Raw genomic sequence first — 25041 nt, 5'->3', positions numbered from 1 at the left:
CAACCAGATTAAGTGGGTTCACTTTGACAACCTGAGTGAGTTTATTTCACTCAGTAGTTCAGAAAACAGGAAAATTAACCAAGATAGTCTCAAACAAATTTGGATAAACTATACGCACCCAGCTTTGTTTAATATGCAGAGGGTAACGAATAATCCATTAGGACATATATTACATAGACTCTTTCTTACTTGACCAACAATTCCTCTTCATTAGAAACCAGTTATGTATGACAGTTACAGGGGGACAGAGGTAATCTCAGAAAACAGGTTTTCTTTCTAACTGCCAGCAGGTTAGAGTCCACACTGCTCTTCACTCAGCTGAGAGTCTACTTGTGATTTTTTGGTCTTTGCAAGTATGCTAATTTCTCAGATGACCCTGGACTTGCTTATGTAAGAAAAGATGGTTTCTTTCACACCAAGAAGGAAGAGCTTATCAGCAAAATAAGTGAAGTAAACCAATTTTGATTTCCCATTTGAAAAATATTTCCCTTCTTCAAAAATATCACGGCAAGAGACATAGTATTTATGCTTATTAATCAAACACTGCAGGTTTTTTTCAAAAAGGGAAACCCTTTGGGCACTTTAAAAGTCTTTCTTTTTAATTCTACTATATATAGATTATAAATTGATTTGATAGATACTCTGAACACCTACTATGTTAGCCCTGGTAGGAACTGCAAAAAAAAAAAAAAAAAAAAAGGTACTATTGGATCTCGCCCTTGAAGAAAAGAGTTCATGGTCCAACATCACAGACATTAGTCAGTCTGCTCTGCAGGCTGACTGATACCCTGACAGCAAGTCAGGATTCAGCAAACGTTGTGTTTCCACTTCCCACTCCCACCACCCAGAGACTATGTCTGCATGTATGTGACTGGAGCAACCCTATCAGAAGGGTTGTGCTGTTTGTTCCAGGGCACACCCCAGAAAAAAACTATTTGCTCATGAAGACACAAACTGCAAATCCCAGTTCCCAGATTTCTATATCTCATGAGAACCTAACACATGGTTTGGGGCTTTGCTAGTCAATATTTTTGATTGACCGATGAAGTTTTTAAGAAAAACTTCGGTGATTCAGAATCATCTAATCCTTGAGCCATATCAAACAAATAGGAGAAAGAGTGTGTGAGTGTGCATGCGTGTGTGTGTGTGTGTGGCAGACACACTGAACTGGAACTTTCAGCCCAATACTCTTTACAACTGATGAAAGCACTTCATTCTTTGCTTATACTCAGAGAAAATATCGTTGTGATTCATTTTGTATTGGGCTTGTTAAAGACAGGAATCACAGGGGAAACCCCAGCACTCTTTTTAATATCCTTATATCAAAACTCATTTTGAAAAGACAAAATATTTCCTCCCCTGAGTCCCTGACCTCAGATAAACCCATGAACCATTCCAGAGAGAGAGAGGGAGAAAGGGGAAGTAAGATTTATTGAGTGCTGATCACATGCCCCACACTATGTTAAGTATTCTTTGAAATCTTACAACAATCTTGTGAAGAAGGATCATCCAAACATTATAGCTGAGGAAACTGAAGTTCAGAGAGGCTAAGAAACTTGCTGAAGCCACACAGCTTGTAGGTGGTAGAATCAAGGCTTCTCCTTCTATTTCAGCATGCAGCCCCCCCACCCCCACACACACACACACACGACTCCCAGATCCTACTGAACACACACACCTAAGAGTGAAGGTATGGAGCTGAGCGGACCCAGGCTCTACAGGGCCTAAAGCTCATACAAACGTTGTGACCCGTCAACTCCAAATTGGCACTGGCCATCTACCTCAACAAGGATTAAACCATGTGCTGCTGCAGCTGCAGATCCTCGACACCTCCTGCAAGGAGTTCAGGGTGGAGAGGAGAAATGAGGCATGCCGTCCTCAGGGAAGGTGGAGGAGGGACTGGCAGGACAGGTCTTCAGACAGTTAGATATTTTCCGGAGCTGATTTTATGACCCCAATTCTTGTGTCTCCCAGAAAAGCAGTAAAATCCTTCATGGTGATGACTGCTCCCTCATGACCAGCAGAAACCTTCTGGAAAAAAAAAAAAAAACAAAACAAAACCAATGTGCTTGATTTCATGGGCTCCCCCTTCGCCAAAATCACATATATACTGACCATCTCCCTGCCTCTTTGGAGCAGTTTCCAAGAACTATCTGAGGTGCTGTCTCCTAGGCTGCAGTCCTTCTTTTGCCCCAAATAAAACTTAACTCTCACATTGTGAATTTTTTAACTTGATACCCTCTTTAAGGAAAATAAAATACAAGATTCAATACAAAAATTAATTATGGAGAATGAGTAATTACACGTTACTATTTTTTAAGCTTTTTTTTTTCCACATGGACCATTTTTAAGTCTGTATTGAATTTGTTACAATATTGCTTCTGTTTTATGTTTTATTTTTTTGGCCACAAGGCAAGTGGAATCTTAACTCCCCAACCAGGGATCTAACCCACACCCCCTGGGCTGGGAGGCAAAGTGCCAACCACCAGTCATCCCACCAGGGAAGTCCCTACAATTTTTTTAAGTGATGACAAGTAGCACAAATAATTTCTTTCAATTTCTACTTTTGGCTTTCAAGACACATACATCTTTCTGGTCACATCTGAATTTTTGTAAGAACAATAATACTGGCAAAAAATACAAAACTATTCTGAAGTTAAGACACACACAAGAACAATTCTAACGTTTCTACATTGCATTGAGTTATGTAACAGAAAACTTGAATTCTTCTTATGCCACGTACTGTGGGTTGTATGTGAGATGTGTGTGATGAATGTGTGTGAGAGTTTTGTCATCTGAATACTAGTTTCTCAGAGCATTTCTTCTGCTTTGGTGGCAATTTTGGTCATCTTTCCCCACAGAAACTACCAAGTTTTCTTGGGACAAGATGCAATAGATACAAGAAGATGAGACCCAGAATAGGATGCTGGAAACATGCATCTTCTCCCACAGACATTCTTGCTGTACTGCCTACAGCCTGCGCCCTACAAGCACAAGTGTTCTAACAAAATCTATTCCACGCTATTCATTCACACAGTGAGTTTATAATCGGATGCTCAACATAATCAACTATTTTCCAGACAAGAGAGCATCAATCTTCTCACAACTTTATGTCTGCTAAAGGTAAGAATTTTCCGCAGCTGAACTCAAACCTTGCTTCCAATCTTCTTTTCCCTCCATGTCCCCCTGTACTTCCTGTGATGACTGCCGGAGGACTGGCTCATAGCCTTAGGACCTCTGGTGCTCACCTTGGCTCCCCATCCATGCTGGTGAGCATCCAAGGTGGTAGGAGTATTCAAAGAAGCCTTTCCTCACCTAAAGTAAAGTAAAGTGAGGTCGCTCAGTCGTGCCCAAATCTTTGCGACTCCATGGACTGTAGCTTATCAGGCTCCTCCACCCATGGGATTTTCCAGGCAAGAGTACTGGAGTGGGTTGCCATTTCCTTCTCCAGAGGATCTTCCCAACCCAGGGATCGAACCCAGGTCTCCCGCATTGTAGGCAGATGCTTTCCCTGAGCCACCAGGGAAGTCCCATGTAGTTCCTCACCTAGATGGTTATAAAAGGGACTTCAAACTACGTAAAACTATCCCACTAAACTATCAATGCTTGGATCCCCAATTCAACTTCCTCTTAGCCAGATCCAAAATATAATCATCACTCAGATGGCAGCTGACAAATGGTGACAGAGAGGAAATCAGAGTGGAAAGAGAAGGTGATCTTGAGTACCTGCATTTAAAACATCTTGCTTTGCAGGCTTCCCTGGTGGCTCAGTGGTAGAGAATCCACCCATCAATACCAGCAGGAGACGTGGGCTCAATCCCCGGCCCAGGAAGATCCCACATGCCACAGAGCAACTAAGCCCATGCATCTCAACTACTGAGCTTATACTCTAGAGCCCAGGAGCTGCGATACTGAACCGACGTCACAAACACTGAAGCGCTCATGCCTTAGAGCCCATTTTCTGCAACAGGAGATGCCACTGAGACAAGAAGCCCACACACCACAACCAGAGAGTAGCCCAAGCAGCAATGAAGACCCAGCACAGCCAAAAATAGATAAATGCATAATTTTTGTTTAATCTTGCTTTTGCAAAACTTAGAAACATCATAATCCTGTGGACACACTGGTAGCACCTTTTTCAGAGCTTTCATTATTTGATTGCTGGAGCCTGGCCGCTGGTGTGAAATAGACCGTATTGTAGGAAAACAGAGTTGGAAGAGAAGCAATCCAAAGATAGGACACTGATGAGTCTAACAAAGCCTCTGGGTGTCTCTATATACCTGTAAGACTTGGTTCAAAACAGATGACAAGTAAGGAAAGAAGAGTAAAGGTCCAGCAATCGTCCATGCTTCAGTGATTTTAACTCATCATTGACCAGAGAAATGTTTGCAAAAAGTAACGCCTGTGGTTGGCAATTTTTATTTTGGTCAGTCAAAAATTAATTATGTTCTTTCTCTAACACTTTGTGGGTTATTCCATTCAATAGTACTTTGTACACCTGACACACCTCTAAAGTCTTCTAACTTTTCTGAAATGTCATCTTCAATCCACTGTTCCGTAGAAGCAAGGAAGCATTCTCCAGCACCATGAATTTCACTTTCACTTTCTGTATCAGAATCCATCACTGGAGTTTTTTATCTTGTTGGTCTAATCACATCATATGAATCAGAATATTCTGAAGAACTATCATCTTCTGAGACATTCTGTCACATGTCACTTGGACGATCAGAGAAAGTACTTGCCTAAAATTCACCAAATCCTTCACTCAAAATTTTGCAATGTGTTATCTTCGAAACCTTTTATGTTTATAACATACACAGAGTTGGAACAAAAACCTAACAGAGCCAAATGTGAGTGATAATGACAATCACAAGTTGTATAATGAACTCTTGACCAATTTTAAGCTCTAACAACTTCTCATGGTGGTATTAATTGTATCACTCTCTAAAAATGTATTGATACATCTCTGGTCAATAATTGAAGCATAGTCAGCCAGTGAGATGGAGAATCCTCCCTAAATGTTGCCTCCACACTCCACTTTTAAAAAACTTCAGGCCAATACGGTACAGTTCAATAATTAAGATTACCTTTTTGGCATTTTTTTCTCCCAGAGTGGTAGTTTCTTGTCTTCCTCACATGCATGTAAGGATCACTTTGTGAAAGTTTAGCAGGACTATTGTCTCACACATTATTTTTAAGAGTCTGCTAGAGGACTTCCTTGGTGGTCCAGAGGTTAATAATCCACCTGCCAATGCAGGAAACATGGGTTCGATCCCTGGTACAGGAAGGTCCCACATGCTGTGGAACAACTAAGCCTGCTCTAGAGCCTGGGAGCCATAGCAAGAGAAGCCACCGAAATGAGGAGCCCGTGCACTGGTACACCCCAGTGAAGAGCAGCCCCCGCTTGCAGCAACTGGAGAATGCCCGCGAGCAGCGATGAAGGCCCAGTGCAGGCAAAAGTAAACAATTAATTAAACTGTTTGCAAATGTGTATATATATACATATATATGTATAAATAGAGAGAGAGAGACAGAGAGACAGAGAGTCTGCTACAGACTGAAAGTTTGTGGTTGTTGTCTTTTTCCCCCTCTTGTCAGCTTATCAAAGCTTACATGTCTAGTTTCAGGGGAGGCAAATTGGTTTCCATCAGACTGGAAAAAATAAACATGATCCCTCACAAAAAGTGTCAAGTCCCTTTATTCCATTTGCTATTGTCTGAAGAGCTGATCCTTCAAAGGGAAATAACCATTAATTTCAGCTCCCAATGACACACAAAACTGACCCCACCGGACTTGAGGGCTTCATTTATTATATGCCTTATATAAACAATGCCTCCTTCCCCTCCTGTTGCTACCTGAATTTGGTGCGATGGCCTACGGAGCTTGGGAATGCCTTTCTTCCCAGGCACAGATATTCTGCACGCAAATCCCACAGTCTCGCAGACTTCTCCTAACCCCCATACCCAAACGTCTAATGCAAGCTTTTCTGACAGTTGTGAAATTGAAAAAAAAAAACAAACTTGCCATGCTTGCTTAGGACTCTACAACAGAATCACATCACACTTCCTCTTGGTGGGTCACAAAAGAAAGGGAACACAAAATGTAGTTCCTGTCTACTGTCAACCAGAAACACACATACACGCTTCCTGCATACCCTTTTGAGGAAATACTGTTATCCGTATTTTTCAGATAAGGAAACTGAGGCTCAGAGAGATTAGAACATTTTCTCCAAGATCTTATAGCTGTGAAGCAGCTGGGGGAGTATTCAAACAAAAGATATCTGACATCTTTTTTTCTTAATTTTTAATTTATTTATTTTTGGCTGCTCTGGGCCTTTGACACTGCCCACAGTCTTTCTTTGGCGGGGACAAATGGGGGCTACTCTTCGTTACAGTGTGTGAGCTTCAGTAGTCGAGGCACACGAGCTTAGTTGCTCTGTGTCATGTGGGATCCTCCCAGACCGGGGATCAAACCTGTGTCTCCTGCATCAGCAGGCAGATTCTCAACCACTGGACCACTAGGGAAGTCCAGCATCTGACATCTTGTAAAGTGGTACCTACAGCGTGGGGAGACCATGGGCTCTGGGTTTAGCTCATGGCTCTGCACAGAACAGCAGTGTGACCTGAGACAGACACGGTGCCTCTGTGCTTGTCATAAAATAGGGGTAAGAACAGCACCCACCCAGGTTGAATGGTGGAGGCTGGAAAAGGCCAGCACTTGAAAGCTCTCCAGTAACTTGGCTACTTTCTCTCCTCAGCTTTCTTGGAAGCAAAGGCACACCTTGCTTCTTATCTTGCATGCACCCAGCCCTCAGTAATTATGTGTGAAAATGACTCCTGTCACGTCTAGTGCTGTTTGGTGTTTTCCAAGGCCACACTGGTATCCCCATGCTCCAAATATTAAACCTCCCATTTTAATAGACTGATTGGATGAAACACCTCACACAACAATGCCAATGAAGTATGAAATGGATGAGAGAAGCATTTTGCAATTTATTAAACTATCAGTTCCAAAATCTCTTTTCTAATTTTTTTTAAAAATTAACTTGTATTTTTACTTTTTTGGCCACCACCATGCCGTAGGGTTGAACCTGAGCCCCCTGTAGTGGAAACGCAGAGTCTTAATCACTGAACTGCTAGGGAAGTTCCCAGCATCTCTTTCTCATTAAAAAATATATTTTAAGCCAGAGGAATGTAGTAATCAAGTTGTCACACATTCTGAGCAGCATCAGGGCCCTACAATAGGCATGAACGGCTAGTAAGTCAGGATTACATCCAATCCAGTGCTGCCCAGCTTCTGTGGTTTTAAATCAGCTAGCTGCTCAGACACTAAGCTAAGAACATGAATGCTGTAGCTAGCCTCTAGCCATAAATAAAGGCGACACCAGTGTGAGAAATAGGATTGGGCCTGCAAAGACATATTTTGGCAAGAATTGGCCCACTTCTCCCCATTTCTACTCCAAACACCCTAGTCTAAGCTACCATTATCTTTAGGTTGGAATACTGTAATAGCTTCTCAGAGGAGCTTCTCTTCATCCTGCCCTTTCATGGATTCTCATACTGCAGCCACAACTTTTAAATATCAAATCAGACTCTGTCAGTCTCCAAGTCTCCCACAGTCCTTAGGATCAAAACTAAACCTTTTTGTTAGTACAGAGAACAGTATGGAGGTTCCTTTAAAAACTAAAAATAGAGCTACCATATGACCCTGTAATCCCACTCTGGGCATATATCCAGAAAAAAAAAAAAAAAAACATGATCCAAAAAGATACATGCACCCCAATGTTCACTGCAGCACTATTTACAACAGCCAAGATATGGAAGCAACCTGTGTTCATCAGCAGAGGAGTGGAGAAGGAAGCTGTGGTACATATATGCAATGGAGTATCACTCCGCCATTAAAAAGAATGGAATGCTGCCATTTGTAGCAACAAGGATAGACCAAGAGATTGTCATACTGAGTGACGTAAGTCAGACAGAGGAGAAATATTGAATGACATCCCTTATATGTGGAATCTAAAAAGAAATGAAAGAAAACTAAATCCTTCATCATGACCTATAAGGCCTAATGAGATCTGGCTTCTGCTTATCTCTTTATTCAGTGAATGAATGAATGTGTAAGATATAGCAATGCATCATTTATCTAGCATGAAGCTCAGAATGTCTTATATATGATAGGTGACTTAATTGCTCTCAAACTTTATGGAATGATGTAAACACACTGGGATTTGTACAGAACAACAAAAATAATTCAGTTCCTACAATTCAAGAGCTAATTTTCCAGGAGGTGCTTTTCCAAACATGGAAAGAAGGGAAAAGTCTTGTTTGGAAACAATTATTTCATTCTCTTCTCGTTTCTTCAGGGTTCAGCTCAGTCGCTCAGTCATGTCCAATTTCTTGCGACCCCATGGACTGCAGCATGCCAGGCTTCCTTGTCCAGCTCCCAGAGCTTGCTCAAACTCATGTCCATCACGTCAGTGATGCCATCCAACCATCTCATCCTCTGTCATCCCCTTCTCCTCCTGCCTTCAATCTTTCCCAGCATCAGGGTCTTTTCCAATGAGTCGGTTCTTTGCATCAGGTGGCCAAAGAATCGGAGCTTTAGCTTCAGCATCAGTCCTTTCAATGAATATTCATGACTGATTTCCTTTAGGATGGACTAGTTGAATCTCCTTGCAGTCCAAGGGACCAAGAGTCTTCTCCAATGCCACAGTTCAAAAGCATCAGTTCTTCGGTGCTCAGCTTTCTTTATAGTCCAACTCTCACATCCATACATGACTACTGGAAAAACCATAGCTTTGACTAGACGGACCTTTGTCTGCAAAGGCTTGTCTCTGTTTTTTAATATGCTGTCTAGGTTGGTCATAGCTTTTCTTCCAAGGAGCAATTGTCTTTAAATTCCATGGCTGCAGTCACCATCTGCAGTGATTTTGGAGCCCAAGAAAATAAAGTCTGTCACTGTTTTCATTGTTTTCCCATCTATTTCCCATGAAGTGATGGGACCGGATGCCATGATTTTAGTTTTTTGAACATTGAGTTTTAAGCCAGTTTTTTCACTCTCCTCTTTCACTTTCATCAAAAGGCTCTTTAGTTCCTCTTCGCTTTCTGCCATAAGGGAGGTATCATTTGTATATCTGAGGTTACTGATATTTCTCCTGGCAATCTTGATTCCAGCTTGGGCTTCATCCAGCCCGGCATTTTGCATGATGTACTCTGAACATAAGTTAAATAAGCAGGTTGACAATATACAGCCTTGACGTACTCCTTTCCCAATTTGGAACCAATCCACTGTTCCGTGTCCAATTCTAAATGTTGCTTCTGGGTTAGACAGAGAAAATGGCATGTAGAGAGCCAGGAAGAGTTGTGAAAGGGAAACTAGGAATCTAGGGAAAAGTAGATACAACCACTAGGAGGAAGAGAGAAAAAGAAATCAGTGAAATGATAAAGAATGGGGCAGGGAGGTGAGAGAAGGGAGGAAGTAAGGGGGAAGCCATGTGTGGCTCTTGTCTCTCCCTGCCTGAAACAGCTGCTTAACTGGAAAAAAACAGAAATTAAAGTAAGTCCCTGTGACCTCAGACAGACCTGCGACCATCCAGGAATGATCTGCAGTACCTAGAAGAGCGTATATGTGTACTCGGTTCTCTGGGCTGGCGGACAGAAAGCAAGAGCTACTGTTGGTTAATATTCCACCATCACTACCTTCATCTGCATTTCTGAAAAGGATTTTCCTGTCACTCCCCACATTTCCATAGACATTGACTCACAAGAGCAACACCGCATGAGCAAAGGAGTAAGAGATGAGCAAGCCTTCTTCCATTCTCCTCATCCCGTCTCTCATGGGGCTCCAGAGTCACTAAATGAGAGGAACAGACGATGGGTATATTAGCTATTTAAATAATCCCACTGTTCTTTCCTTTCTCTAAACCACTAAATCATTATGAATATATGTATTATATGATGTTGTTGTTTAGTCACTCAGTCACGTCTGACTCTTTTGCCACTCCATGGACTGTAAGCCGCCACACTCCTCTGTCCATGGAATTTCCCAGGCAAGAAGACTGGAGTGGGTTGCTAGTTCCTTCTCCAGGGGATCTTCCTAACCCAAGGATCAAATGTGCATCTCCTGCATTGGCAGGCAGATTCTTTACCACTGAACCAACCTGGGTTTCCCCATATGTATCATATACTATCTTATTATTTCCCTGATTCAAGGATGCCTTGTCTCTAATACCAAATGATCTTTCCTAAATGTGGAATCTAAGGAAAACAGAAAAAAAACAAACAAAACAAGCTTACAGATTTAGAGAACCAATTAGTGGTTGCCAGAAGTGGAGGATGGTGGAGTAAACACCATGTCACATATTTGAAAGTTGTGAAGAGCATAAAAGTTTTCAATATAAGAAAAAACAATTTTGTAACTACATATGGTGAGAGGGGCTTCCTTGATGACTTAGCAGTAAAGAATTCGCCTGCAATGCAGGAGATGCAGCTTCGATCCCTGGGTCTGGAAGATCCCCAGAAGAGAGCATGGCAATTCACTCCAGTACTCCTACTGAGAAAAATCTCATGGACAGAGGAGCCTGATGGGCTATCATCCATGGGGTTGTAAAGAGTCGGACATGACTGAAAAGTGACTGGGCACGATGGTGACAGAGGTTGACAAGAATTACTGTGATGATCATTTGCAATAAATACAAAATAAATACAAATATATAATCATTATGTTGTACACCTGAAACTAATATAATGTTGTTTGTCAATTATACCTCAATGCTTTTAAATAATAAAAATAAAACAACCCATCTTTTGAAAAAGTGGGCAAACATTTTGAATAGACACATTACAAAAAAAAGATGCCTTGTCTCTCAATAAATTACAAGTTCCTTGAGGTATTCTCTTCATTTCTGTGGTATCCACTACAGCACTCAGCACACAGTGTCAGAAACATAGCAAACATTCAAGAAAAAATCATTGCACTAAAATGTCATTTAGTGTTCTGTTGTCTTCAAAAATCTTCTCTCAAGAACACGAGAATTTACAGTCTGATATTTGAGAAAAAACAGAATCACAGCTAAAATGTCAACAGTAATTCCAATAAATCAATGCACTCAACTTTTTTGGAAAAAAAAAATCAAAAAACAATCTGTATAGCTGGTCTATCACAACAAAATACATTCTGATACCCCATGATGTGAGCAGTACTAATAATAGCTCATCCCGTTGCCATGTAAACACTGAAGAGCTAGCCCATCAATAGATGTGCTGGAAATGCTGATCCAAGTCTAAAAATATCACTTCCTTTTCTCTTCAAGAAGCAATTTTCCAGGTTTACACAAATATGCAAGGAGGATACTTAGTTAGGGCATTCAGGGCTCCTGTAGAGTCATTAACTCTTATAGATTCATTAACGAGATCTCCCAAGCTCTTCTCACACTTGTCAGGACTGGACTGGGTTGTCACTGTCATTGGTGATCTACTTAATTCTCAAAAATGCAGGAGAATCTCTGGCTGCATTGACTGACTGCTTATTCTCCTTGGACCTGTGGCAGAAATCATTAAATGATGGAATGCCTTCCCCTGAGTCTGGACTTGGCTTCAGAACTTCTCCTTGAGCCAGCACCCCAACCCAAGCAACCTCAATCAAGCAGAGTAAAGACTTGAGGTGAAGCCTTTTTCCACACACAGGCAAAGGCCTTGTAATCTCCCATGAAGAGCTACTGTAAAGACCAAATTCCAAAAAAGTAGAGTAAAAATTGAAAATAGAGTTTAAAAAGAGACTTAAAAAAAACAAAGAAAAACAAAAATAAAAGCATAAAAAACAAATTTAAAAAATTGAAAGAATAATAGAAAAAAGAGCAACAGAATAATAAACAAAAAATAATAGTAATAACATTAATAATGTCTTCCTGATGCTTCAGCTATCAATGTCCTTGCCCCCACAATGAGTCAAAGCCAATCCCTGCCAAGTGGGGATGGGATGAATGGGGATATTGGGATTGACATATATACATTATTCAGTTCAGTTCAGTTGCTCAGTCATGTCTGACTCTGCGATCCCATGAATCGCAGCACACCAGGCCTCCCTGTCCATCACCAACTCCCGGAGTCCACCCAAACCCATGTCCGTTGAGTCGATGATGCCATCCAACCATCTCATCCTCTGTTGTCCCCTTCTCCTCCTGCCCTCAATCTTTCCCAGCATCAGGGTCTTTTCAAATGATTCAGCTCTTTGCATCAGGTGGCCAAAATATTGGAGTTTCAGCTTCAGCATCAGACCATCCAGTGAACACCCAGGACTGATCTCCTTCAGAATGGACTGGTTGGATCTCCTTGCAGTCCAAGGGACTCTCAAGAGTCTTCTCCAACACCACAGTTCAAAAGCATCAATTCTTCGGCACTCAACTTTCTTTATAGTCCAACTCTCACATCCATACATGACCACTGGAAAAACCATAGCCTTGACTAGACGGACCTTTGTCAGCAAAGTAATGTCTCTCCTTTTTAATATGCTATCTAGGTTGGTCATAACCTTTCCTTCCAAGGAGTAAGTGTCTTTTAATTTCATGGCTGCAGTCACCATCTGCAGTGATTTTGGAGCCCCCCAAAATAAAGTCTGACACTGTTTCCACTGTTTCCCCACCTATTTCCCATGAAGTGATGGGACCAGATGCCATGATCTTAGTTTTCTGAATGTTGAGCTTTAAGCCACATCTATAAGTAAATAAGTGAAAGTCACTCAGTTGTATCTGACTCTGCACCCCATGGACTGTACAGTCCATGGAATTCTCCAGACCAGAATACTGCAGCGGGTAATCTTTCCCTTCTCCAAGGGATGTTCCCAACCCAGGGATCGAACTCAGGTCTCCCGCATTGCAGGCAGATTCTTTACCAGCTGAGCCACAAAGGAAGCCCAAGAATACTGGAGTGGGTAGCCTATCCCTTCTCCAGCAGATCTTCCTGACTGACCCAGGAATCGAACCGGGGTCTCCTGCATTGCAGGAAAATTCTTTACCAACTGAGCTCTCAGGGAAGCCCAATTATCTATAAAGCAGATAACTAATGAGAACCTACTGTATAGCACAGGGACCTCTACATAATCTTCTGTGATGACCTAAATGGGAAGGAAATCCAAAACAGAGGATGCATATATATACATATAGCTGATTCACTTCATTGTACAGCAAGAAACTAACACATTGTAAAGCAACCTTAATTAGAAAAAAAGATTTTCTTTTCTGGAAAAATAAAAAAAAAACAAACAAACAAAAGACCAAACTTCAATTCAGGTTGTAAAATAGGTTGCATTTGTCTTCAGGGATCTTTACCCTCCTTATCAGATTTACTCCATTGTTTCTACCATCCTCCACCCCAACAAAGCCCCCGCATCTAGGATGTGTGTGCTACACCAAGCTGCCAAATTTCCGTGCTTTGTGCTTACCCCTGGCCTCCCTTCCACAAACGTTATTATATTCGCAGGACCTTTATTCCTCCAACTTCTTTTCTACACCTGGATATCTATCATCCTGCTCCTCCCGGACCTTCCTTTCTTGGTTCCATAGATAACTGCTTAGTTAGACAAAATCACCTCAATTAGTGTGCTAACACTACAAAGGGACATCTTTGAATTTTAGTAGGGTTCTTCTGGGAAATAATGCCCTGGGATGACACTAGGGGCAAGTTTTAGAGCTTAGTGTTAACTGGCTGGAACAGAAATTTGGGAGCCTGCTCCCTGTCATTCCTCTTTGATTTTCTGAGTGCACTCAAGAACCGTTTGTCAATCAGTCACTGCCCTCGGTCTTTTCTAGATCTATTTCAGCAAGTCAACTTAACCACTGCATAAGTACATAGCCCATGATAGGATATATAACACTAGGTAGCTATTAAAAAATCATACTATAGCACTGAATTTGTTTAAGCAGCAAATATTTGTTAAATTACTAATGTGTCAGCTATCGTGTGAGATTGTAGGAATAAAAAAAGTGGATACTACACACTGCTTTCCTTCAAGGAGGCAATCACTCATGAAAAGAAAATACCACGAAACAGTACTGATTATGATCCATGTGCTAACTAATTATAATTTTGGCACAGAGGAGGAACTGATTCAGGGAGGGTGGTATGTCAGGGAGGTCTGAGCAGAAGTGATGCTTCTTACAGGTACATATGTGCATGCTAAGTCACTTCAGTCATGTGCAACTCTTTGCGCCCTTAAGAACTGTAGTCTGCCAGGCTCCTCTGTCCATGTGATTCTCCAGGCAAGAATACTGGAGTCGGTTGCCGTGCCCTCCTCCAGGGGATCTCCCCCATCCAAGGATCAAACCCGAGTCTCTTACATCTCCTGCATTGGCAGGTGGATTCTTTACCACGAGTGCCACCTGGGAAGCCCCAATTCTTACAGGTAACTCTACTCTATCCTTTGTAATGACCTATATGGGAAAAGAATCTAAAAAAGAGTGGTCTTGTGTATATGTATAACTGATTCACTTTGGTATACAGTAGGAACTAATATAACACTGTAAATTAACTACACTCCAATAAAAAAACAAAATTTTAAGGACATGACCCAGGAAACATGTAAAAATTCCTAAGGAAACTTAAAATGATTGGAAATTTTAACACACTTGATTTCTGTGGGTCTTTGGGCATGTGCTACCTAGAAGAGTTTGCTAGCACCTTCCCCCATCCTCTCAAATCTTAAATCCTGTCTCTATAAGCATCAACCTTCCAGAAGCTGAATAAAGTAGCTATCCAATACCACTTAGAGTAAGTGGCTTCATGTTTTCACCAGATCCGAACAGGCCTAGACAACAAGGAGTGGGTAAGGATGAGCATGTATTTTCATTTCTTTCATAAGCCTTATTCTCTGTGGACTGGTTGTTTCTAAAACTACACAGAGAAAGCTTTAACTGCATGAGTAATTTTTGTTTTGTGGTATATTATTCTTCACTTTCAATCATGCGACTCAAAGCTGACTTACAGGATTACAAGAGAGTAGTATAAAGTTTCTAATACAATTCAATGGCCCTTAAGTAAAAACATGAACACCATCAACTGCAGTTATCCTGTGCAACGGCAGAAAACTGTCAAGCCCAATTATGTGAAAAGGCCAGAGAACTGTTCAGACAAGCTCCTCACCAAGCCTTGCCATTGCTCATACGATGCAGGATGCTTAAGATCAAAACTTTAATGACATTACACTGGTTTTCTGAATATAAAACATGCTTTTCAAGTCAGCTCAAGGTAGCATTCTCTGTCCTGGTACATGTATTAGGATAAACATTCTAATAGTTATTCCTAGGAGGAAGATCACAGAAGCCATTTTCCAATCAAGATTTGTACATTCCAGGTAAAGCTGGAGAAAATTGAGGTAAATTCACTACCGAAGAGTGATTTGAAAATGCAAAATATCTGAGACACACATGTGTATCCCCAGCTATCCATCCTGTTTTATTAAATGTAAATCCATTTCTTTGTATCCTTGTTCAATTGAAATTTTGGAAAACTATTAGATTAATATTTGGCACATAGTAAATGCACCAAAAAATGTTTGATAAATGAATGAATTTTTACACATTCTTCACACATGGAACCATATCTCACTTTCCTCAAAAATGTTATTACTACTCTTCCATGTTAATTACTCTCCTTAAGGAAGTTTCTCTTTTTGAAGTGTTTTAAGGCATTTATCTTCCCAGAAATGAATAAATATTAGTTAAGCATCTGCACATTTATATTATTTAGGTATAGCATGTATTTTTTCCCTATTTCACAGATTTCCTAAAATGTAGCCTGCCAGTGTTAAGTCATTAGCAGACAAGGATAAAAACTCCAAGTTTTGTATTTTAGTTTATCTCATAGTCTGCTTCACAGCCCAACCAGGTCTCATAATGAAAACCCCCCTCAGCCAGCGCCTCCAGCACTTAACTTTTCAAATACAAATGATTTGGCCAATATCACTATGATTTAGAAATGTTTTCCTCCCTGTTGGTCTCAGCCATGATCTCCTCTGGATATAGTTCAATTAGATGCCTTTTCACTTTTTCACAAGCAGCCTGTTTTTGAAAAACTTTGAAAAAGTACTATAAAACGTTTTCACTGTCAATAGGAAAAAAAAAATGGATTGCTGGAGGCAGACACAGCTCCCCGTAGAGCTAACCTTTTGATCCTGGAATCCTTTCATGCACTTAAGTCTTCTCTAGAGTCAATGGGAGTGTTGTGTATGCAAGGGCTGCAGGATCAAGTTCAGTCTCTTCTTTAGTACTCTGTAGCCAAGTGGGGTAGCCAGCTGAATCTGGTTTAGTTAAAAAAAAAAAAGAAAAGAAACTTTCCTGATGCTTTGAAGTTTTGGGGGCGGTGTAATAATATCAGGATTTGTAGAAGGTTATTTTGCATAATCCTTAATAAGATATTCTTATGGCTTCAAAAAGTTAGTGGGATAAGAGATGCAAGATGAAGTGTTTTTTTTTTTTTTTAAGTTTTCTGTAGAAATGATCCAAATGCATTTCAAGAAGATGTATAAAGTATAAGACTGTCCAACTGTGTGTCTAGGCAGGAATGCACCTAAAACCATTCCTAAAAAGATGGATTTCTACCCTCTTTTTAAAAGAAAGAGATATAATATCCTTCAAAAAAGTCTCCATGAAATAGAATGGTGGTTGCCAGGGGTCAGGGGAAAGGGAGAATGGGCAGTTTTTGTTTAATGGGCACAGGGTTTCAATTTTACAAGATGAAAAGAGTTCTGGAGATGGATGGTGGTGACAACCACACAATAATGTGAATGTATTTAATGCCACTGACTTAATGCACTTAAAATAGTTAAAATAGTAAATTGTATGTTATGTATATTTTAATGACAATTTTAAAATATATTAAAAATTAAAATTTAAAACTGACTCAATGGACACGATTTTGAGCAAACTCTGGAAGGTAGTGAAGGACAGGGAAGCCTGGCGTGCTGCAGTTCATGGGGTCCCAAAGAGTCGGAACACCACTTAGCAACTGAACAACAACAAACGCTTATACAATTTAGAATCAGGAAAATCGGAACTCTGTGAACTGGACAGTTCCTCCATAGTTTGCATTCACTTGTTCATTTTTTTCCCCTTAACTAAGTGCAAAACACTCTGGTGAACAAAAGGAGTTTGCTGGAGGATTCTACAATGTGTAATGGATTAAGTATCCCTGTGACTAATGCAGTTATTTGAATTGAAACAAAGCCCTCTTTCCTTTAATCCTTATCACCCTAAACCGACAAGTACTCACTGATGAGGATGCTTTTCCAGGCAAGGCGAGAGGGCTGAGCAAGGTGTGCCAAGCGGAAAAGGGAGCTCAAGAAGGGGGAAATACAGGGGCACATCCCAAGCCGCAAAATCTCTCTGCTGGAAGTGAGTTCACTTTATTATTACCAAGAAACCGAGCTTCATTTTCTGGCATGTTGGTCTGGAAAATTAAGAATTTAAACTAACCCCACTGGACATAACTTACCTACTGTTTTTAAAAACAAGCACTTTATTATCACTCTGTGGAAGGGTACTAAAACCCTTGTGATTTATTCATATTGGGAATTCAGCAGCAACTTCAGTCTGAGAAAAAAATAGCCTCACTCAAAAAGTGATGGTCTCAACACTACATATAAAGTTAGGAGGGAGTTTCTCTCTAATTAAATACACACACACACACACACACACACACACACACACATTACAGAACCCTGATGATAAAGCTGAAAAAACAAACAAAAGAAAAGTAAACATTTATTCAGAAGTTGGAAATAAAGTATTTTTTAATATGCATAAATAAGAAACTGATTTTTCCCCACTTTTTTGGAACCCAGATATTAAACAACATAATCTTTGCTCCAGATGACTACTGTCTCTTTAATAAATTCTTAAAGCTTCAGTTGTGGTCCTCAGACAAAAAGACACTACATTAAGAGGTAAAACCTCCAAATTCTCTTCTTTGCTCTCTCTGACAAATGAGGACTACGGGTCCACATGTTCACTTACCAGTATACCTGACTAAAGGAAGTATTTTGTCACCTGTTTGGGATATAGCTTAGGATTATAAAATTAGATGACTTCAGCAGAATAAAACAGGTCTCTCTCTTTCAAGAAAAACCACTGGACAAAGAACACACAATGAATAATGGCCAATAATTATGCAAAGACATATTCAGTTTTGCTTGTGATATAAGCAATGCAATGCAAATAAATCCAGTAGAGCAATTTTTCAAGATGGCAAATTTTAAAAGACTGACAATCAGAGCATTGGGGAGAATGTGTAAAGACAGCTACCTTTGTGTACTATTGATGATGGTATAAATTTGAACAACTTGAGCATAAATTTAGTGACTCAGCAAGTTTATCACTATCAAACTGTTGAACCAGCAATTCTAAGCAATTTCACCCACTTCTAAGAAGTTTCTTTAAACAGATCATTGTACATGGGAACAAAGACAATACAAAAGGATATTCATTGCAGTGCAATTTACTATAGTGAAAAATTGGAAATAAACCATGTCTATTAATAGGAGATTGGTTAGGACTCCTCTGGCGATCCAGTGGTTAAGACTCTGTGCTTCCAATGCAGGGGGCGTGGGTTCAGTCCCTAGGTGGGGAAAACTAAGATTTCATGTGCTGAGTGGCATGGCCAAAATAATAATAATAATAATAAAAATTTAAAAACAGGAGATTGGTTAAATAAATTATTGCTCATCCATTCAACAACTATTGGTTAAGGGCCTATTGAATGCCAGGCAGCATTCTATACACATTATATACATAAGACGTCCAGTAAAATAATGATGAGATCTGTAGTTATTAGTATAGGAAAAGATTACAAAGCAGTTTTTTTGGTATTATTTCATTTATGTAAAAGGGCATGTAAAAGTATATATGTATATGTGAACATAAGTATATTGAGAAACATCTGTAAGGATGATCATGAATGTGTTACCATACTACCAGCATTATCTCGAGGTCTTTTTTGTTGTTAACCTCCATACTTTCCTATACTGTTTGAATATTTTCTAACAAAGCTACCTCATTTTTATAATCTAAAAATATTAGGAGTATATTCATTTTGAAGGGATCAAAAGAGAACCATTGGTACAATGTAATCATATTAATATGCAGAAGAAAATACCAGACAGCCACAGAATTCCAGAATCCAGCTGCAGTCCTAAGAAGTAAGATTAAAAAGCAGATGCTTGCCCACAAGGATGAGGTAAATAGGGACAAAGCACAAGGGGTCCATAGAACTCAAATGCACAATGCAGCTGAATGTACTCTACTAAACTAGAAATCCAGGCCAGCAAAGTCCCCAAAGACTATAAAGCCTAAAAACTAATAACAATAAACATATCATACACAGGGCTTTTATATAACTTGCATGTTATTCGTGTTGAAACGATGGTCCTTTAGCAGTTTATAATATTGCTTTTTAACTTGATATTTCATTCTTTTTTCCTTTAAAAGTGATCTCTCATGAACCCTCCCCTTCCCTTTAATCCTCCAAAACAGTGTTTAGGCTGGGCAGGTAGGAAATGTATATCTTAATTAAAAAGCTAAAATATTCTTGCCTTTACCTGCCTTTTCAGTATCTTAGACAAAGTATCAAATGTATATCAACAATGCAGCCATATTCCAAAATAGTTCCTTTCTACTTTCATGAGCAGAATCAACAGGATGTGCATCATAAAAACAGATAGAGAAACCATAACACAGAATAATATACCAGAACTCCTGCTAGAAATTCTCCCATGAATCTGCTGCATCTGAATATACGAATAGCAGGCCACATGAATAAAAGGACAGGAACATATGAGCCCGTCAGATCTGTTTACTGTTAGGGACCAACATTCACAGATATCTCATGTTATATGCATATTACAACTACTTAAAGGTCTGGGCTTCTCTTGTGAGAGGTGTTCTATTCAACTTGGAATTTTTTTGTTGTTATGTTGCTTTTTACTCTTACTGGGTTATTTTGCATTTTTATACCTTGTACTACACATGCATCATAAAACACCAGCTTTCTGAAATCTGTATAAAACTTCTGCTCCAGGTCTTTAAGATGGAATCAAATCCCAACAGCAAGCAAATACCTTCCCTTCACAGTTTTTACGATAAAAATTGAAAACGAAACTTGAAGACGTTTAGTTCAAACAAAACAAACAAAGCAAGCACTATAGTCTGGTGTCCTGGGCCAACTTTGAGTTCTGAACAGCAAGCTTTCTTGACCACACAGAAGTCTGAAGAATAAGTGTATGTGTGCACATGTGTCAAATGCTACTATGAACCCAGAAGATGTATCTAACAGTCTAGCTCTGCTCAAAAACTGTTTCAAGAAATCAGGATAACCCAGCAGCAAGTTTTGAAGAACTGAAAAAGTATTCTGTAACATATGACCTTTCCAATTAGAGAGAGGGCACATATGGACTACTGACCAAACCCAAGCTTCTGGCTGTCGCTTTTAGCAAAGCTGAAAGACTTGCTGACTTAACTAAGTTACCTGGGCCGGAAGCATCAAGCTTTCTCTGACTTCTTGCCCTTACTTCTCGTTTGTTATATTCTTTAGATGAAAAAATCCAACTTTAAGCAGCCTGCTGGTGTTCCTGAATAAATCAGGTTTTATAGACCTAAATATCTTGCAAGAACAAAGAAAATTCAGCAAACCCTAAGACTAGTAGACTGACCAATTAATTTTGGGGGGATGTTGACCATGTTAATATGAATAGGTCTGGTTACCCCTATGAGGGAAGAGAAAGCTAAGAGTTCAGGTTTCTAGACTTTATATTAACAGTTCAAAGCTAGGCAGTGGGGTGGGAAATTGAGCAGAAGTCCCTCCTTGCCTGCCAAACCAAGTCCTCACTGCAGTTGCTTCTTTATGTATCTTTGTGAATGGGGCATTAAAGGCAATGACTAAAAGAGAAAGAATAGTCCATGTTCATTAGCCTGATGCTGCACGGTAAAATGTTACTTTCGTTTTCTTTAAAGACATTTTTGTAAAATGATGTCAGAAGGAAAGTTTAAAACAGTTTTATTCTCAAAACTTCTTAAAACAGTTGAAAGAGAGAAATCTCTAGGCTAAAAATGCAGTGGTATAATCTTTCACCTTAAGTGTTCAGTTTACATTTGACTGTGTGTGCACGTGTGTGTGGAGAGGTGGAGTCCAATAATATTAGTGTTATTATCAATACTAATAATCAGTTATTAGTATTGATTCAATCTCTTATTGTAATTCTATAGCAATAACTGTGTTTGAAGCAACCAAGAATATTTTATTACCCAGTATGCAAAATTTTAGTACTTAAAACTGAGTAAATATTGTCAAATCCCTTGTGTCCAAATGATAAAATAAATTTTTAAAAATAGAAAAATTCAATTCAGTAAAAGTATCATACTAGCAATTTGGTTAAAAAGAGCACACTGAGTTATTTTGGCTAATGTGATTTTACTTAAATTCTTGTGGTAATATGTATAGTATTTGCTACTGTCATGGCAATGCAATTTAGGGATTATTAATAAGCTTAGAAAAACTCTTCCACAGTTTTAAATGAGAAAGCCACTCCAAGATTTGAAGCAAGCCTAAAAATCTAAAATTCTAATAAGTTTATTAACAAGAACTAAATGAAATGCTTCTTTGGAGACACACACATATTTCCGTATCTCAAAAAATTTAAGGAAGAAGCAGTTTGAATGAACACACAGAAATTATATTGCTGAGGAAAAAAATTGTATCTGAGGCAAAGAAAGAAAGAAGAACGGAAGGAAAGAAAAAAAGAAGTTACAAGGCTCCCTCACACTTCATCAACTTTTCCCTTATTCACTCAGAATTCTTTGAAGGGGGCTTATGTATATTTTTGCCTGTGACAAGGCAGCATTCTTTACCTCCTTCCACTCCTGGCCCAGTCACTACTTCCCACCAAGTAATAATTAGATACCAAGAAAACCAAGCCTGCGGCAGTGTGAACACCGGCTCAACATCCACTAAAATAGTTGAAGGCAAGAGCTAACCTGGCACTCCTCCATACCTTGTCAGACTGAGGTCAGCTGGCTTGGTGTAGGGACCAGCAAGGGGCAGATCACCTTGTTGATTCTCCAGGGCCCTAGGCAAGACTCCACCTCTCCAAACCATTCCTCCCACATCAGTTTCTGCTGCTGCTGCTGCTGCTAAGTCACTTCAGTCGTGTCCGACTCTGTGCGACCCCATAGACAGCAGCCCACCAGGCTCCCCCATCCCTGGGATTCTCCAGGCAAGAATACTGGAGTGGGTTGCCATTTCCTTCTCCAATGCATGAAAGTGAAAAGTGAAAGTGAAGTCGCTCAGTCGTGTCGGACTCTTAGCGACTTATTTGCAAACATCTCCAGAAAGAGATTTCATGGTAATCCATTCCAATGCTTAGCAAACCTCACTTTGGGAAAATGCTTCCCTGTGCTCAACCTAGCTTCCCTCTGCTGAAATTAGAGAACTTTTCCCTTTGTTCTCCTCTTAGCAGCAAAGAGAACAGCTGGTTACCAGTTTCCATACAATAACCCTTCATATACCCGAAAAGTTTTATTAAGGCACCCACAAGTTTCTCTCTTCTAAGCAAAAATAATCCTGGCTCCTTTAACCCTCATATAGTCCTGTTTTGTCAAACTTTTGATTAATTTTTTCTTTCATCTGTATTCTCTTCCTGCTATAATTTATATAATAAATTCCTAGAAAACAGAAAGTGAAATCTGATAACATATACACACTGTGTGTGCTGTACTTAGTCGCTCAGTCGTGTCTGAGTCTTTGCAACCCCATAGACTGTAGCCCACCAGGCTCCTCTGTCCATGGGGATTCTCCAGGCAAGAATACTGGAGGGGGTTGCCATGCCCTCTTCCAGGGGATCTTCCTGACCCAGGAATCAAACTGGGGTCTCCTGCATTGCAATTGGATTCTTTACCAGCTGAGTTACGCATTACTATATATAAAAGATTGTAGACAGACGCTTAAGGAGAAGAGGGCGACAGAGGATGAGATGGTTGGATGGCATCACCAACTCAATGGACATGAGTTTAAGCAAATTCCAGGAGATAATAAAGGACAGGGAAGCCTGATGTGCTCTAGTCCGTGTGGTCACAGAGTCAGACACGACTGAATGACTGAACAGCAACAAATATATAAAAGTTAATTAATAAGAACCTACTGTATAACCTAAGGAATTCTATTCAGTGCTCTATCTATAATGATCTATATGGGAAAAGAATCTAAAACAGAATGGACATATATATATATATATATATATGTGTGTGTGTGTATATAACTGATTTACTTTGCTGCACAGCAAAAACTAACACAACATTGTAAATAAACAGTACCCCAATAAAAAATTAATTTAAAAGTAAATAAATAAATAATAAAATCTGAAATGCTGAGTCCATTAAAGTTGGCTGAGGAGTGAGTTTGAAGATTGTAAAACAAGGTGTGGGGATGGTCAAAAGGGGTGACAGAAAACTGGAGAAAGATACTGAAATGTAACTCCTAAAGCCAAGATAGTCTTAGAAATTTCTTAGTCATCCTAAATTTTCCACCAATATTTTTTAAATAAACGTATAAATGTTCCACAATTGCTTATAGAGTCACTGCATTTTCAAGACTATCATTGGATAACTTTTCATTCATATTGCAAGTTTTGTGAATGTCAGTCTTGTCCAACACTTGGAAAACATGCTGTCTGAGGCACCCTTCCACACCATGCTGCTGCTGCTGCTGCTGCTGCTGCTAAGTCGCTTCAGTCATGTCCAACTCTGTGCAACCCCATAGACGGCAGCCCACCAGGCTCCCCCGTTCCTGGGATTCTCCAGGCTAGACTGCAGTTAAACAGCTAGATAATATCGGCTGTCCAAAAGAATGCCAATCTCCAGTAACTCATTAGCTAGTAAATGCTGAATGCAAATGTTAAATCAAACACTGAAATGCATGGTTTGACGCTATCCCATCTTTCATCAAGACAGATAGCATGATCAATGCCTGACATGATCATTCCTTGTCCTAAGGTGGTCCGACGTGCCTTGTAATTTTGATCTACATCCCAGATGGCAGAAAATATGAAACTGTTTCTTAGAGCACCCAGGGTGTGCCTCAGAGAACGTGCCATACTCAGTACCCCCAAGGGTTCTCTTTACAAGTCTTTTTCTCAATTTTTATTAAATAAGAATACAATAAATGCATTCAAGTATACAAAGTTAACCTTTTTATTCTCAATTATAACAGGATACTTAAAAAAAAAAAAAAGAAAAGCAGTTTTTGGAAAATTGAAAATGAAACCTGCCTTACTTTGTGGCCTCAATAAAGTGAAATAAGCAACTTCCCTGATGGCTCAGTGGTAGAGTCTTCCTGCCAATGCAGGGGACACGGGTTTGAGCCCTGATCCGGGAAGATCCCACGTGCTGTGGAGCAACTAAATCTGTGCACCACAACTACCGAGCCTGTGCTCTAGAGCCCGGGAGCCACAATTTGGGCGCCCACACACGGCAACTGCTGGAGCCTGCGGGCCTGGAGCCCCGTCCTCAGCAATAAGAAGACCCACTGCAATGAGCAGCTCACTCACTGCAGCCCGCTCTCCGCAACTAGAGAAAAGCCCTCTCAGCAACAAAGACCCAGAATAGCCAGAAATAAAAACAAATAAAATTATTCAAAAAAATTAAATGAAATACAGATTATGTACACTTTGTCAAGATGCTGCTTCTATTATGCCAGTTTTGACAAAGTGTGGTGTTTTACAAGTTCTTGTTTCTCAAATACCACATTTCTGCCTCAGAACTGTTTTTTCTCAAGGTATAATTTTTCCCAAAATAAACGTGGTTCCATTTGTATTCCCCAACTGTAAGTCCAATTCTGTTCTCAAGAATCAGTAAGGCAGTGCACTTTAATAGTTGTGTGCAGGTTCCTGCATCCATCAGTGAATTGTGTATGTGAAAGTGTTTTTGGAACGTGTCTTTAATTTACCATCCTGTTGTGTGGACACGTTGGTTGGTCACTGGTTGAGAAGGTATTGAGCTACTCATCA

At 39.9% G+C, this 25041-nt stretch overlaps 1 long non-coding RNA gene across 2 annotated transcripts; it reads right to left on the bottom strand.

Moving 5' to 3' along the window:
* Positions 1-1412: 1412 nt before the first annotated feature.
* Positions 1413-22288, bottom strand: LOC121820493 (uncharacterized). 2 transcript variants are annotated; one of them, XR_006061057.2, is made up of 2 exons: positions 22033-22288; positions 1413-2031 (listed from the first exon to the last, which is right to left on the bottom strand). It is a non-coding gene; the product is annotated as an uncharacterized LOC121820493 (long non-coding RNA). The 2 variants fall into 2 exon arrangements; XR_009595203.1 differs by lacking the exon at positions 22033-22288 and adding an exon at positions 9764-9854.
* Positions 22289-25041: the final 2753 nt, after the last annotated feature.

This window comes from Ovis aries, chromosome 10 (assembly GCF_016772045.2).
Source record: "Ovis aries strain OAR_USU_Benz2616 breed Rambouillet chromosome 10, ARS-UI_Ramb_v3.0, whole genome shotgun sequence".
In the NCBI taxonomy this organism is placed as follows: Eukaryota; Metazoa; Chordata; class Mammalia; order Artiodactyla; family Bovidae; genus Ovis; species Ovis aries.
The sequence above is the reverse complement of the archived record's forward strand: the minus strand, read 5'-3'. Positions and strand labels throughout refer to the sequence as shown.